This window comes from Pongo abelii, chromosome 3 (assembly GCF_028885655.2).
Source record: "Pongo abelii isolate AG06213 chromosome 3, NHGRI_mPonAbe1-v2.0_pri, whole genome shotgun sequence".
Taxonomy (NCBI): domain Eukaryota; kingdom Metazoa; phylum Chordata; class Mammalia; order Primates; family Hominidae; genus Pongo; species Pongo abelii.
Genome location: NC_071988.2, coordinates 182903091 through 182918155, shown reverse-complemented (window position 1 = coordinate 182918155; position 15065 = coordinate 182903091).

Below are 15065 nucleotides of genomic sequence, written 5' to 3'. Positions count from 1 at the left end.
ACTAAAAATACAAAATTAGCTGGGCGTGGTCACGCATGCCTGTAATTCCAGCTACTCAAGAGGCTGAGGCGGGAGAAACGCTTGAACCCGGGAGGCGGAAGTTGCTGTGGGCCGAGATCATGCCATTGCATTCCAGCCTGGGAAACAAGAGTGAAACTCTATCACAAAGAAAACAAACAAACAAACAAAAAACAAACAAACAAAACTCAGATACTTAGTTATGCCAGAACCATTAAATAAATAATATGTTTTATGTGGATTTGTCATATTTAAGATATTTTCTCTTATATAAGGAGATCTACTGGATTACTAATCTTTTGTCTACATCTACTAGTATTATATCAATGTGATTACAGTGAGTCTATAACGTGTGACTCTGATGAAATAAATATTCTCTCATAATTGAAATACTTTAGTATTCTTTTCTTAACTACTCTCAGAAATTTTTCTTTTTTTTTTTTCGGAGTCTTGCTCTGTCACCCAGGCTGGAGTGCAGTGGTGGGATCTTGGCTCGCTGCAACCTCTGCCTCCTGGGTTCAAGCAATTCTCCTGCCTCAGTCTCCCGAGTAGCTGGGACTACAGGCGCCCGCCACCATGCCCGGCTAATGTTTTGTATTTTCAGTAGAGACGGGGTTTCACTGTGTTAGGATTGTCTCGATCTCCTGACCTCATGATCTACCTGCCTTGGCCTCCCAAAGTGCTGGGATTAGAGACGTGAGCCACTGTGCCCAGCCCAGAAATTTGTTCTTTTAGATGAAATTTGAGATTACTTTATAAAATCCAAAAAATGAAATAACTAATAATCTTGAGGGATTAAAATTATATTTTTGAATAATAGATATAAGTTTCCTGAAACTCATATTTCATAATATTGTCTTTCCAACCAAAGACAAAACATTTAGGAGAGTGATCAAATAGTCACACACATTGGGCAATATTGAATCCAGTATACATTTGGTATCATATCCAGGAAAGTTTTCACATAACAAGTACATAAAAATAAAGCACATACATGAACACAAATGCAAATAATCTAAAGGTGTAGCCAATAAAACTAAAAGAAATATTTGAATCCAGTATAAATATGATATTACTTTTTTTCTGGTTTTAATATTATATTTGTACTGGATTCAGGTGTTGTAAAGTTCTCTGTACATCTATTTGATCACTTTCTTAAATGCATTGTACAATTATTTTTAGCCTAACTTTTGATTATTATTATGTTTAGGTCAGTTTAGTCCAAGACATATAGTGAAGATAATATACAGTGAAGTCTCCAACTGTATATTAAAAATTTATTTCATAAAGATATCCCTAAATATTTAATTGATTTGCTGTAGGTGTCTATTTTACATACCGTTTTGTGATTGTGGTTTATTATAATTAAATTTTCGTTATACATACATTTTGTCTTTTTCATCACATATGTATCTTTTATTATTGCTATTGATTTAAATTTCCATATGTTTGACATTAATATTAATATTGCTTTTTTGTTTTTATTTTCCTAGTATGTTTTATCCTATGTCCCTCAAATTTAATATATAAAATTGATATTTTAGTATGCCTTTTAGAAAGCATATAATACTGTGTTAAATCTTTGGAGTAGACAAATTAAGCTGAGTTAATAAACAACTCTAGACTCTCAGCAGCTTTGAACAGTAAAGGTTAATTTTTCACTCATATTTTATGTCTAGTTCTTTTTGGGGCTGGGATATGTACCCTCTTAACCTCATGGAAAGAAGTGGAAGTGATTACAGCAATTGTGTTTGACAGTGATATTAATTTAAAATACTCTGCGTTTTCTCTCCTCTGTATATGTGAGTTAAATTTGTATGCTATAATCTTTATAATGAGAAAACACTATTGATACAAAACCTAGCATATACATGAATGATTTAAGCATTATTGATAAAGCTTTTGTAAGTAAAACCTTTTGTTTTCATATTTGCCGTGAAGCACTACAAGCTATAGATCCCTGTAAGAAAGTGAACTATATATTTTATATATCTGTGCATTTATATATTGGCCATATCTAGATTGAGATAAGCTCCAGCTAAGGCAAATATCAGAGCCAATTTAAACTTGTTTGGATAAAGACCCTATATGATTTTCAAATTTGGGGTTATAGTTGATAATAGTGTTTGTGAGAACTCTGAATATAAATACTATTATAAATTATGTATAATGGAAACACAGTGGCTTCTGATATAGATATGTATTTCTCACTTAAAAGACACTGAATAGTTTTTACCTAGAGAGCCAAAATAATAACACCTTTTATGGGCAAGTCTAGAGCTTCCTCTATTTTGGGAACTATTTATTTTGTACCTCTTTGCCTGATCCTTTTACTTAATTACTTGAAGTCATTGATATTTTCTTATGAACTCATGCACAATTTTCATGTTCAATGTTTTTGTACATTGACTCCGAAATAAAAATTTGCTCCTCTCCAGCATGCACCCTGAAATTCTTGCTTCCCATGTTACTGGTTAATGACTACAGCCACATGAGACAGGAGCCTTCTGGCTCTCTCTGGCCTGACTGTACTGTGTCTGTGTTCTGTATGGTGAATAATGAGAAAAGTATTAAACAACTCAATAGGTGGGAAGTCACCTTCTGCCTGTAGTCATATTTGAAAAAAGGATATCCTATTTTATAGTATTATTAAACATCCTCCAAACAGACACACTCCTGAGGCATTTCTGTTTAAGATTTCATGTTCTATATATAATAGAAATTTGCTGAAAACAATAGTCATGTAAATATTTCCAAGAACATTTTTTCCATTTACATATATAAATTAAGAAGAAATTGTAATTTGTTTATTCTATTTACAACAATCAATTTCAACTATTTTGATACTTCTCTAAGCATGTAGAAATAATTTAATACCCAATATTCAATATCATTTTATCAATAATTTAAATAATGATATAAATTTGCTTTTCCTCCAGCAATTACAAAAGAAGCAAATTTGTTTCACTGAATTTATTACATTTTTCTTGAGTAATAACAGTCTGAAACATTAGAGTAGACATAAAAGCATATCTTTATAGACTCTGTCACACATTATTTTAAAAACAGGACTTTATAATATACAAAATAATATTTTATAGAATGTTATTGAAAGCATTTTTCTAATTTTATTATATCATTTGTCAAAAATAACATGTTAAAAATACCAGAAATTCAGCTACAATTTTTTTTTTTGAGACGGAGTTTTGCTGTTGTCACCCAAGCTGGAGTGCGATGACATGATCTCGGCTCACTGCAACCTCTTCCTCCCGGGTTCAAGCAGTTCTCCTGTCTCAGCCTCCCGAGTAGCTGGGGTTGCAGGCATGCACCACCATGCCTGGCTAATTTTTGTATTTTTAGTAGAGACAGGGTTTCACCATGTTGACCAGGCTGGTCTCGAACCCCTGACCTCAGGTGATCCACTCACCTCGGCCTCCCAAAGAGCTGGGATTACAGGAATGAGCCACCATGCCTGGCCCAAGTATTTCATGTTTGGAAAATTGGAGACCCCGTTTCTACTCCTCTATTTCTGCTACATGTTACAAGAGGAATGGAATCTGCACAATCTTCTATCCACAGACTTCTATAACATTTGGTATGCTCTGCGCTACAAACAGAGCTACTCTCAGGGCACTGAATGTAAAGAAGAGAAGGAAATAGCACTCTCCCTGTGGATTTTTTTGGTTTTTTTGGCAGTATCTCTCCAGCAGCAGCATATAACAACTGCTTCCAAGAGATTTTTGCCAGTTCTAACACTGCAAGCTCAGAATCTCTTCTCAGTGACAGGCCTCAGTGTGTCCCTGCTGGTCTTAACCTCATACATGTTATGTTTCTTCTGTGGTGGCAGTATAGTCACAGGAAATCCATTCTTAGGAGCTCCAGTCATGATCATGTGGTTCTTTTCACCGTGGTATTCATAGCAACTCACGTGGTATTCCTCTAGAAGGGCAGGAAAAAGTGAGCTGCTGGGATTTGGTAATAACATTTTTCTTCCCCTAAAACCAAGGAGATTCAGTGTTTCCTGCTATTACTAATCTTTGGGTTACTCAATTTTTATTTTTCTCACTCCAGTTATCTCAATACTTTTTTACTGCTTCCCTGTGCTAAATGTCCTCTTTCTAAAATATCTAGAATCATTTCTATTCATTGACTAGATGTTTATTACATGATATAATAGGTAATGCAATGAAAGGACTCAAATATAATAGGAGATTTCTTCTGAAATGCCTTGGACAAAATAAAACCACGATCATAGAAAGGTGAGTTTCGTCAGTTGCTATGCCATTGATTTTTATATGTCCATTGATAATCTATTCATATTGCATAGATTTGTTTAAAACACCTATCTTGAGGAGCCCAGATATTTTCAAGGAGACAAAAATTATATAGGAGATTTCAAATTTGATTTTGTTTCATTAGCCAAAAGTTATCTAGTGAATAATTATGAACGGAGATCTAAATTCATGCTTAATATTAAAAATTTATCAAATTGTATGTGTATAAAAGTATAGTTACATCAATGTTGCACTTTAAATACTTTAAAATTTTATTTTAGCCGTTTGTCAGATGAGTAGGTTGCGAAAATTTTCTCCCATTTTGTAGGTTGCCTGTTCACTCTGATGATAGTTTCCTTTGCTGTGCAGAAGCTCTTTAGTTTAATTAGATCCCATTTGTCAATTTTGGCTTTTGTTGCCATTGCTTTTGGTGTTTTAGACATGAAATCCTTGCCCATGCCTATGTCCTGAATGGTAATGCCTAGGTTTTCTCCTAGGGTTTTTATGGTTTTAGGTCTAACGTTTAAGTCTTTAATCCATCTTGAATTAATTTTTGTATAAGGTTTAAGGAAGGGATCCAATTTCAGCTTTCTACATATGGCTAGCCAGTTTTCCCAGCACCACTTATTAAATAGGGAATCCTTTCCCCATTTCTTGTTTTTCTCAGGTTTGTCGAAGATGAGATAGTTGTAGATATGCAGCTTTATTTCTGAGGGCTCTGTTCTGTTCCATTGATCTATATCTCTGTTTTGGTACCAGTACCATGCTGTTTTGGTTACTGTAGCCTTGTAGTATAGTTTGAAGTCAGGTAGTGTGATGTCTCCAGCTTTGTTCTTTTGGCTTAGGATTGACTTGGCAATGTGGGCTCTTTTTTGGTTCCATATGAACTTTAAAGCAGTTTTTTCCAATTCTGTGATGAAAGTCATTAGTAGCTTGATGGGGTTGGCATTGAATCTATAAATTACCTTGGGCAGTATGGCCATTTTCACAATATTGATTCTTCCTATCCATGATCATGGAATGTTCTTCCATTTTTTTGTATCCTCTTTTATTTCCTTGAGCAGTGGTTTGTAGTTCTCCTTGAAGAGGTCCTTCACATCCCTTGTAAGTTGGATTCCTAGGTATTTTATTCTCTTTGAAGTAATTGTGAATGGGAGCTCACTCATGATTTGGCTCTCTGTTTGTTTGTTATCGGTGTATAAGAATGCTTGTGATTTTTGTACATTGATTTTGTATCCTGAGACTGCTGAAGTTGCTTATCAGCTTAAGGAGATTTTGGGCTGAGACAATGGGGTTTTCTAGATATACAATCATGTCATCTGCAAAAAGGGACAATTTGACTTCCTCTTTTCCTAATTGAATACCCTTTATTTCCTTCTCCTGCCTAATTGCCCTGGCCAGAACTTCCAACACTACGTTGAATAGGGCTAATATCCAGAATCTACAACGAACTCAAACAAATTTACAAGAAAAAAACAAACAACCCCATCAAAAAGTGGGCGAAGGACATGAACAGACACTTCTCAAAAGAAGACATTTATGCAAACAAAAAACACATGAAAAAAATGCTCACCATCACTGGCCATCAGAGAAATGCAAATCAAAACCACAATGAGATACCATCTCATACCAGTTAGAATGGCAATCATTAAAAAGTCAGGAAACAACAGGTGCTGGAGAGGATGTGGAGAAATAGGAACACTTTTACACTGTTGGTGGGACTGTAAACTAGTTCAACCCTTGTGGAAGTCAGTGTGGCGATTCCTCAGGGATCTAGAACTAGAAATACCATTTGACCCAGCCATCCCATTACTGGGTATATACCCAAAAGACTATAAATCATGCTGCTATAAAGATACATGCACACGTATGTTTATTGTGGCACTATTCACAATAGCAAAGACTTGGAACCAAGCCAAATGTCCAACAATGATAGACTGGATTAAGAAAATGTGGCACATATACACCGTGGAATACTATGCAGCCATAAAAAATGATAAGTTCATGTCCTTTGTAGGGACATGGATGAAATTGGAAATCATCATTCTCAGTAAACTATCGCAAGGACAAAAACCCAAACACTGAATGTTCTCACTCATAGGTGGGAATTGAACAATGAGAACACATGGACACAGGAAAGGGAACATCACACTCTGGGGACTGTTGTGGGGTGGGGGGAGGGGGGAGGGATAGCATTAGGAGATATACCTAATGCTAAATGATGAGTTAATGGGTGCAGCACACCAGCATGGCACATGTATTCATATGTAACTAACCTGCACGTTGTGCACATGTACCCTAAAACTTAAAGTAGAATAATAATAAAAACAAATTTATTTTAATAACAAAAATAGCACATACTATCTTTAAGTTTAATATAAAAAAAATTGAAAGGGAAAAAAATTCCGAAATGGAGCCACCTCTTGTGTTAAGCCCGTATTTCCACAAGGACTGCCAAGCACTTTAAGGTAAACTGGTTGTGTATTAAAGCTTAAAATGTCAGACTTAAGAAGTAAATAAAACATGAGAGTTCCAAAATAAGTTTAGATCACTGATCTATTCAACAAAGAGACAAAATAATTAGTTTTACAAATATTCACCCTCTTTTTACCATAGGCCTAATTTGAGTAAAAGATGCTATGTTGTTTAGGTTTACTTGTATAGAATGTTAAATCAATGAGCTCATTCAGACTATCACTTGCTACTTCAACTCAATATTTCGTGATGGCAATAGCAGTTCAGAGTGTTGGGGTTTCATTGAAGAGTCTCATTATAGGAACTGTTTTTGTTTATAATGGAGGTTTTTGATGTTACTTTCCTTATTAGCTGACAGTGAAAAAGCATGGTAGATTTAAACATATGAATTACTGTAAACCATGTCAAATTACTTTGAAGGCCATCATATTCTATAAACACAGACCTAAGTTGTTTATTATATCTTAATAAATACTTAGGAAATCCTCTAAATTCTATATGTGTACTGTTCCAAACATTCAGAATCACTCTGTTCAAGAGTATAATGGTAAAAATTAGATGGGTTATTTTTATCTTCTGTGAGAATAATTTTGTGAGAGGTTTGGGTCAATTGTTTTGTGATATAAGTAAAGAGTTTTAATCCTTGTATAAAACATTAAGTTTTTCTCTCTCCACTTCACCCTAACTTCATCACTAGTAGTATGAAAAAATAAACAGAAATAAATAAATAAACAGAAATGTGTAGTATTACAAATTTAGTATCAACTCCAATTTCATATTTTACCCTGCTCCAAGAACCTATCAATTTATCCATCCATCTCTCCATGAACAAGGAAGAGAGATACTTCAAAATGAAGACACTTCAAGTTTTCTGAAATTATTTATGAGTAATAAAATATTTTTATTATACCAGAGGCTGCTTAAAAAAACAAAAATATTATTTTTTTACTTCTGAATATATTATGGAAATATAACATTACTGCTTTATCAGCAATGTCTTATTTTTGCACACATTGAAACTTTAAAGGCTGAAACTGCTGTCTGATTCTTAATGAACTAAGTATCTCTGAGACTTGTTTAAATAAGAATAATTTAAAATAATAAAATACAATCTGAATAATACATTGACATTTAACCATCAAAGTACGACATTTCTATTTCATGGATAATTTTTTGAAAAATTCAACTCATACATTTTGTGGCACACTATTCTTTTCTGCCATGATTATTTCCTTTCCGGATCCTGTAGAAACATTTTTAATTCATAGTATGTTTGGATGTTATGATGCCTGATTGGGTCTTATGGATTAGTACTATAAACGTTACCTATTGTTTAAAGAAAATTAGTTTAAACATAAAACTTACACAATATTATCTTTATTACTGAAGTGTTTTTATTACTTATTATACCTTGTATTATAACTATATATAATATAATCTTAAATATAACATGATATATATTATATGTAAATATATATAAAATATAGAACATATGTATGAGCTAAAGAGCAAAGTTCCATAGGCACCAAGAAATTTTTAGTCATAAACATTGATATAAAATAGAACATTAGGAACATTTAACGATATTCTTAAACAAATCTTCAATCAGGAACATTTTTATCTCTGTTATACTATATTATTCCAAGTATCATCACCTCTTTACTGCTTTCATTCTTGACATCTCACTTTTACTGATAGTCCATTCTCAGCATGATAGCCCAAGAAAGCTGCCGATCGATATGATCACTGTTTAGAGCTCACATATGACATATCTTCTGTATGAGGTCTAAGTTGTATCCCAATTCCTTTACATATTATGCTTTAATCTCAATTAAATATTGTTCAACTTCAGAACATGTTTGATTTCAGAAAATCTAATCTACTGTAGGTTGTATAAATTTAAGGGAAAATATTTCAGAATTTAAGATAAATTATAAAATCATTTGAGATGCTCAAGAAAACAAATTTCTGAGAATGAGTCCCAAATCACACCATAAATCTCAGATGCAAAAGGCATTTTTCTCATGGCACCACCAGGAAACTTAAGACAGAAGGATAAAAATTAACTAAAGGAAAATGAGCGTCTAGAATGTTCAGGACAATATCAAACAATGTAACATATGTGTAATTGGAGTCCAAAGAAGAGATGAGAAATGTTGTGTGTTAAAAACAGTTTTATAATAGTGAAAGCTAAAAATTTTCTAAATTTAACAAAATTTACATTTTGAACTACTGAAACAAGTAGCTCACCAATATCCAAGTAGGGTAAATAGACACATAGTGCTCAAATTATTGAATATCTCAGACAAGAAAAAAAAACTGAAAGAATTCAAAGTTTAGGGAAGGGACAAGAGGTACATTATTTATAAGAAATGAAGATAAGAATTATCATTTCTCATCAAAAATAATGGCTAAAATTAATGAGTAGATATCCACAAGGAACTAAAAAACAAGAAATAATTTCTGTCAATTTAGAATTAAATATCCATCTTTTCACGTGTTTTTTGGCTGCATAAATGTCTTCTTTTGAGAAGTGTCTGTTCATGTCCTTCGCCCACTTTTTGATGGGGTTGTTTGTTTTTTTCTTGTAAATTTGTTGGAGTTCATTGTAGATTCTGGATATTAGCCCTTTGTCAGATGAGTAGGTTGCAAAAATTTTCTCCCATTTTGTAGGTTGCCTGTTCACTCTGATGGTAGTTTCCTTTGCTGTGCAGAAGCTCTTTAGTTTAATTAGATCCCATTTGTCAATTTTGGCTTTTGTTGCCATTGCTTTTGGTGTTTTAGACATGAAGTCCTTGCCCATGCCTATGTCCTGAATGGTAATGCCTAGGTTTTCTTCTAGGGTTTTTATGGTTTTAGGTCTAACATTTAAGTCTTTAATCCATTTTGAATTGATTTTTGTATAAGGTGTAAGGAAGGGATCCAGTTTCAGCTTTCTACATATGGCTAGCCAGTTTTCCCAGCACCATTTATTAAATAGGGAATCCTTTCCCCATTTCTTGTTTTTGTCAGGTTTGTCAAAGATCATGAAAAAATGCTCACCATCACTGGCCATCAGAGAAATGCAAATCAAAACCACAATGAGATACCATCTCACACCAGTTAGAATGGCAATCATTAAAAAGTCAGGAAACAACAGGTGCTGGAGAGGATGTGGAGAAATAGGAACACTTTTACACTGTTGGTGGGACTGTAAACTAATTCAACCCTTGTGGAAGTCAGTGTGGCGATTCCTCAGGGATCTAGAACTAGAAATTCCATTCGACCCAGCCATCCCATTACTGGGTATATACCCAAAGGACTATAAATCATGCTGCTATAAAGACGCATGCACACGTATGTTTATTGCCGCATTATTCACAATAGCAAAGACTTGGAACCAACCCAAATGTCCAACAATGATAGACTGGATTAAGAAAATGTGGCACATATACACCATGGAATACTATGCAGCCATAAAAAATGATGAGTTCATGTCCTTTGTAGGGACATGGATGAAATTGGAAATCATCATTCTCAGTAAACTATCGCAAGAACAAAAAACCAAACACCGCATATTCTCACTCATAGGTGGGAATTGAACAATGAGAACACATGGACACAGGAAGGGGAACATCACACTTTGGGGACTGTTGTGGGGTGGGGGGAGGGGGGAGGGATAGCATTGGGAGATATACCTAATGCTGGATGATGAGTTGGTGGGTGCAGCGCACCAGCATGGCACACGTATACATATGTAACTTACCTGCACATTGCGCACATGTACCATAAAACCTAAAGTATAATAATAATAATAATAATAATAATAATAAAAGAAAAAAACACAAGTGGTAATGCTTTAATAAAACAAAACAGAATTCTAGTATTAAAAAAAAAAAAAAGAATTAAATATCCATCAATAAAACTCTCAAAATCAAGAGTAAATTTGAAAGACGTTATAACAAATAAAGTCTTGGAGAGTTTGACACTAATAAGCTTGTGCTACAAGGATGAAGGAAAATGGTACCAGATTGAAATTTGGATCTACACATAGGAATAAAGATCAAAACAAGTGTAAGAAAGAGGAAATATAAAAGTTTGTATTTTTAAATTTCATAGTATATTTAAAAGTACCTGTGCAAACAGAAATAACAGTACTATAAGATGAGATTGTAACATTTGAGGAGGGAAAGATATGGCAACAATCACAGAGGATGAGAAAGACAGGTAGAAAAAATTATACTGCTATACATTTATTACAGTTGTGAAGTGAAAGCATGCATCATGAATTGTGTAGTGTGAAATGTCTAATGTGAAGGGGAAAGAACAAAGCAGCAAGTCCAAAGTTTAGGTGGATATCTTGAAATGTGAAGAAGGATAATGTCCACCCTGATTAGACAGATGAGTTAAGGATTCATATTGTTAGCACTAGAGCAACAACTAAAAATAAAAAAATAGGTATAGCTACAAAAGTAATGGACAGAAAATTAAACAACAACCAAAAAGAATTCAGCATAGAAGAAGCAAAGAAACAATAGCAACAATTAAAAAGTAAAAACCAAAGGGATAGCCAATGTAATGATAATAAAGTTGTTATTCATTATTCATATGGAATAAACAAACAATCAAAATACATGTGGGTATAAAGACAGAACATCAAAATATCAAAATTCAGGTAAGAATAAGTGACAGAAATAGAAAAATCCAAAATCACAGGGGAGATTTTGTCAACAGTTTCTCAGGAATTGATAGAATAAATAAACAACAAATCAATAAATAGAAGAACTAACAACACAATCAACCAACTTGAACCAATTGACATTTTCAGAGCATTACACTCTACAGAATCCCTATTCTTTTCAACTGGATTTTATGAGAAATTCTTCTGAAACAAGGAAATCTCATGTATAATGATAAAAATTATTGCCTGGCTAGGAGAAGTTAACTGCGAAAGGACACATACATTTTCTGGGAATATGTAAATATTCCATGCATTAACTTTATGATATGTGTATTATAACTGAATAAAATAGAAAAAAGAAACTGCTACAGGATAAATCAGGAAGTCACACCTTCAGCAGTTGTCTCAAAACCAGACAGCATGAAGTGTAATCTCCATACACAATATGGATATTTTATTTAGTGTTTCTCCACCCCCTAAATTAATTTTTACTAAATTTATGGTATATATGAGTTTAACTAATAAAGATAAGTAAAATCAACAGAATCCTAGGTTCAACTTTACTTAAGACCTCAGTTTTTACCCTCTTAGTTACTGTAGCAAAAAAACGTATTAGAAGAAGTTGAGCACAACTATACAATACCCTTCATAATTGGATGCCTATTCATTGTTCAAATGTTCAGATCCTTCAGATACATCTCACAGACTCTTAATCTAGCACTCACGTACTATTTGAATTTCAGCTTAAATGTTGCTTCCACAGAGAATTGTGATAGCCAATAATATTAATCATGTTTCCCCTGGTGTAGACCTTTACACCTATACAGAACTCTACTTCTCCTTTAAAACAATCATTTCAATCCCAACTTAAAAATAAACATCAGCCTCCCTCACCAATCTGTTAACTATAAGAAAGTAGGTTTCCCTGTTAATCAATGATACCACGTTTTACTGTATTTCTTGAAGGGCTCTGCATAGATTTGTTGAGAGAGCAATTATTGACTACTGATCATGGAAGAATACAAAAATAACATAGTGAGTAAAACATAATTGCATAGTAGTCAACATAAATCAGAAGATAATGTTTTCTGACTAAGTGTAGATTATAAATCTCTCTAATTTAAATAATTAGTCTTTAATAGACTTATACAAAGGGTGTGTTGAGTGGTACAGTTATAAGACTGTAATATAAATAATAAACTATGATCTAATAAAGGAATGTACACTCTGGATGATTCAATGTAGAGCTGAGAATCATATAGAGTCTATGAAAGATTAAAAAAGCAAAACTATAGCAGCAGAAAACAGGTATACTTAAGGGTTGGCTGTGTGTTCGACTACAAAAAGGCAAAAGGGGACATTTTAGCCTACTGGGCATTTTCTATAAGTTGATTTTGCTGGTAATTATATGACTATGCATTTGTCAAAACTCATAGAACTGTACATTAAAGAGGGAAACATTTACTTTGTGTAAATATCTTAATAAATCTGACTTGGAAAAATAAAACAAAGCAAACAAAATTTGGCTTGTTCCCTGTAATTGCAACAGGGTTTGAAATGTGATAATTTTAACTATTAAATTAAATGTTTTAATCCATTATTAACCCATTTTATAAAATATCTTTAACTTCTATAATATAACAAAATATTTTTTGTTATTTGGACCTTAAATTTACTATGAACAGAGGATGTAATTTTGCATTTTTATGCATGCTTCATGGTCAGTCTGTGTTAATGTTCCATTTTTATCATAAAGAGATTAACTTTCTTATTTTTCATATCTATAGACCTTATGTCTATAAAGCCATACGTTAATTACATTATTAAAATTTGCACTACTTTCTTACTTGTTTTAACTGTTAGGCAAATCAATTACTGAGAAGTTTATTGAAGTGAGGAACTAGGACATAAGAATTTTTCAGCTTCTTTGCAATTCAGCCAAATGCACTTTTATGTATTTAGAAGATAACTGATCATATGTAGAAACTTTGAACTGTTTATATTTTAAGTGTATGTTTTAAAATAAATAAATGCTGATACTGTGATAGTTTGAAGAATGCTTCCCCTCCCCTAAAAATATACATTTCCTAACTCTAGAAATTGTTAATGTTTCTGAATCTGGAAAAAAAAAAAGGGCAAAGGAAGATGTTTGGTAGATGAGAAAAAGTTAGAAATATTGATAAGAGGCTGACCTTGAAGACTGGAGTGATGTAGCCACAAGCCAAGGAATACTGACAGCCACCAGAGGCTGGAAGAGGCAAGAAATTGATTGCTTCTGAGAGCCTCCAAAGGCAATGGGATCTTGCTGGCACCTTGATTTCAGCCAAGTCAAATTCATTTCAAACTTCTGGCTTCCAGAGCTGTGAGTGAATAAATTTCTGTTTGTTTTTAAGCCATGAAATTTCTGATAACTTACTAGAGCAGCTACAGGAAACTAACGTAAACAGATAAGTCTCTTACGTCTGTGTTTCTCCCCCCAGCCATATTAGTCTTTTTTAAGCTGATACTAGCTGTACTTCAGTTCCTAAAAGACTATACATTGAAGTTATTTTTCCAACCTTTGAATTTCAGTTTATCTGTGTTCCTATGATTTTTTTTGTCTTTTGAAGGGGTTTGTAGTTTGGTTCTAATCTAATGGCATCCTTTGTCATTTAGCTATCTTGATTATTCTGCTAACATTGAACATGGGTATAAATATTATTTGGGCTGATTCTATTGTCTTTATTTTGTGCTATTAGTACTGCATTTTTTAAAAATTTTCTTTTGTCTTTGTTTACCTTGACTTCACATGAATTAAGTAACGTTTTTCTTTTCTCTCTATTTCTTATTTACTTTGCAGGATGTTAAACACTCAGTGATCATGATGAGAATTTAAAAATAAATTATCGAACCTGAAATTTAACATTTACTAACTTTATGTACAATAAGGATCTTAAAGTATTTTATTTTCAGTAATATTGTTTTGATTTAGATGCTTTTTAAATTGATATTATTTTTTACTATTAATAATTCAACTTTAAAAATATATATTTATTTTATATAACCAATTTAATTAAGTTTTATCCTTTCCTTGGTCTTTTTTTTCCTAGATGTCAAATCTTACATATTATATCTTTTTGGATGTCAGATATTCTTTCAGAAGTACATCTTTCAGCATTTCCTTTAATAAGAATACACTGGTATTACTTTCTTTCATATTTATTTGAACAGAAAACAAATGTTCCTTATTCATTAAATGATAAAAAGAAATAAATGCACAAATATAAGTTGAAATTTATTTTCTCTCAGTACTTAGTTGACATTATTTTATTATTCTATTTTCCATCATTGTTGGTGACATTTAGTTTAAACACAATTTTTTTGAAAATAAAAGCTTCTGAGTCCATTGTATGATTTTCTCCCTATCTATGATGTCTTTTGTTCCTACAAAGAAGTTAGTGTGCTTCTTTACTCTTTCCACTATTCAGAAATTATTTTCTCCTCTAACCACACCAATTCTAGCTTTGTTTGATCTCTATTAGAATTTTGGATCCAGGCTCATATTTCCTTTTGTCTTCTCTATTTCAATAGCTTTATTAAATATTTATTAAATATTTATATCATTACATTTCAGTTACACTATCATCATTCCACTTAGA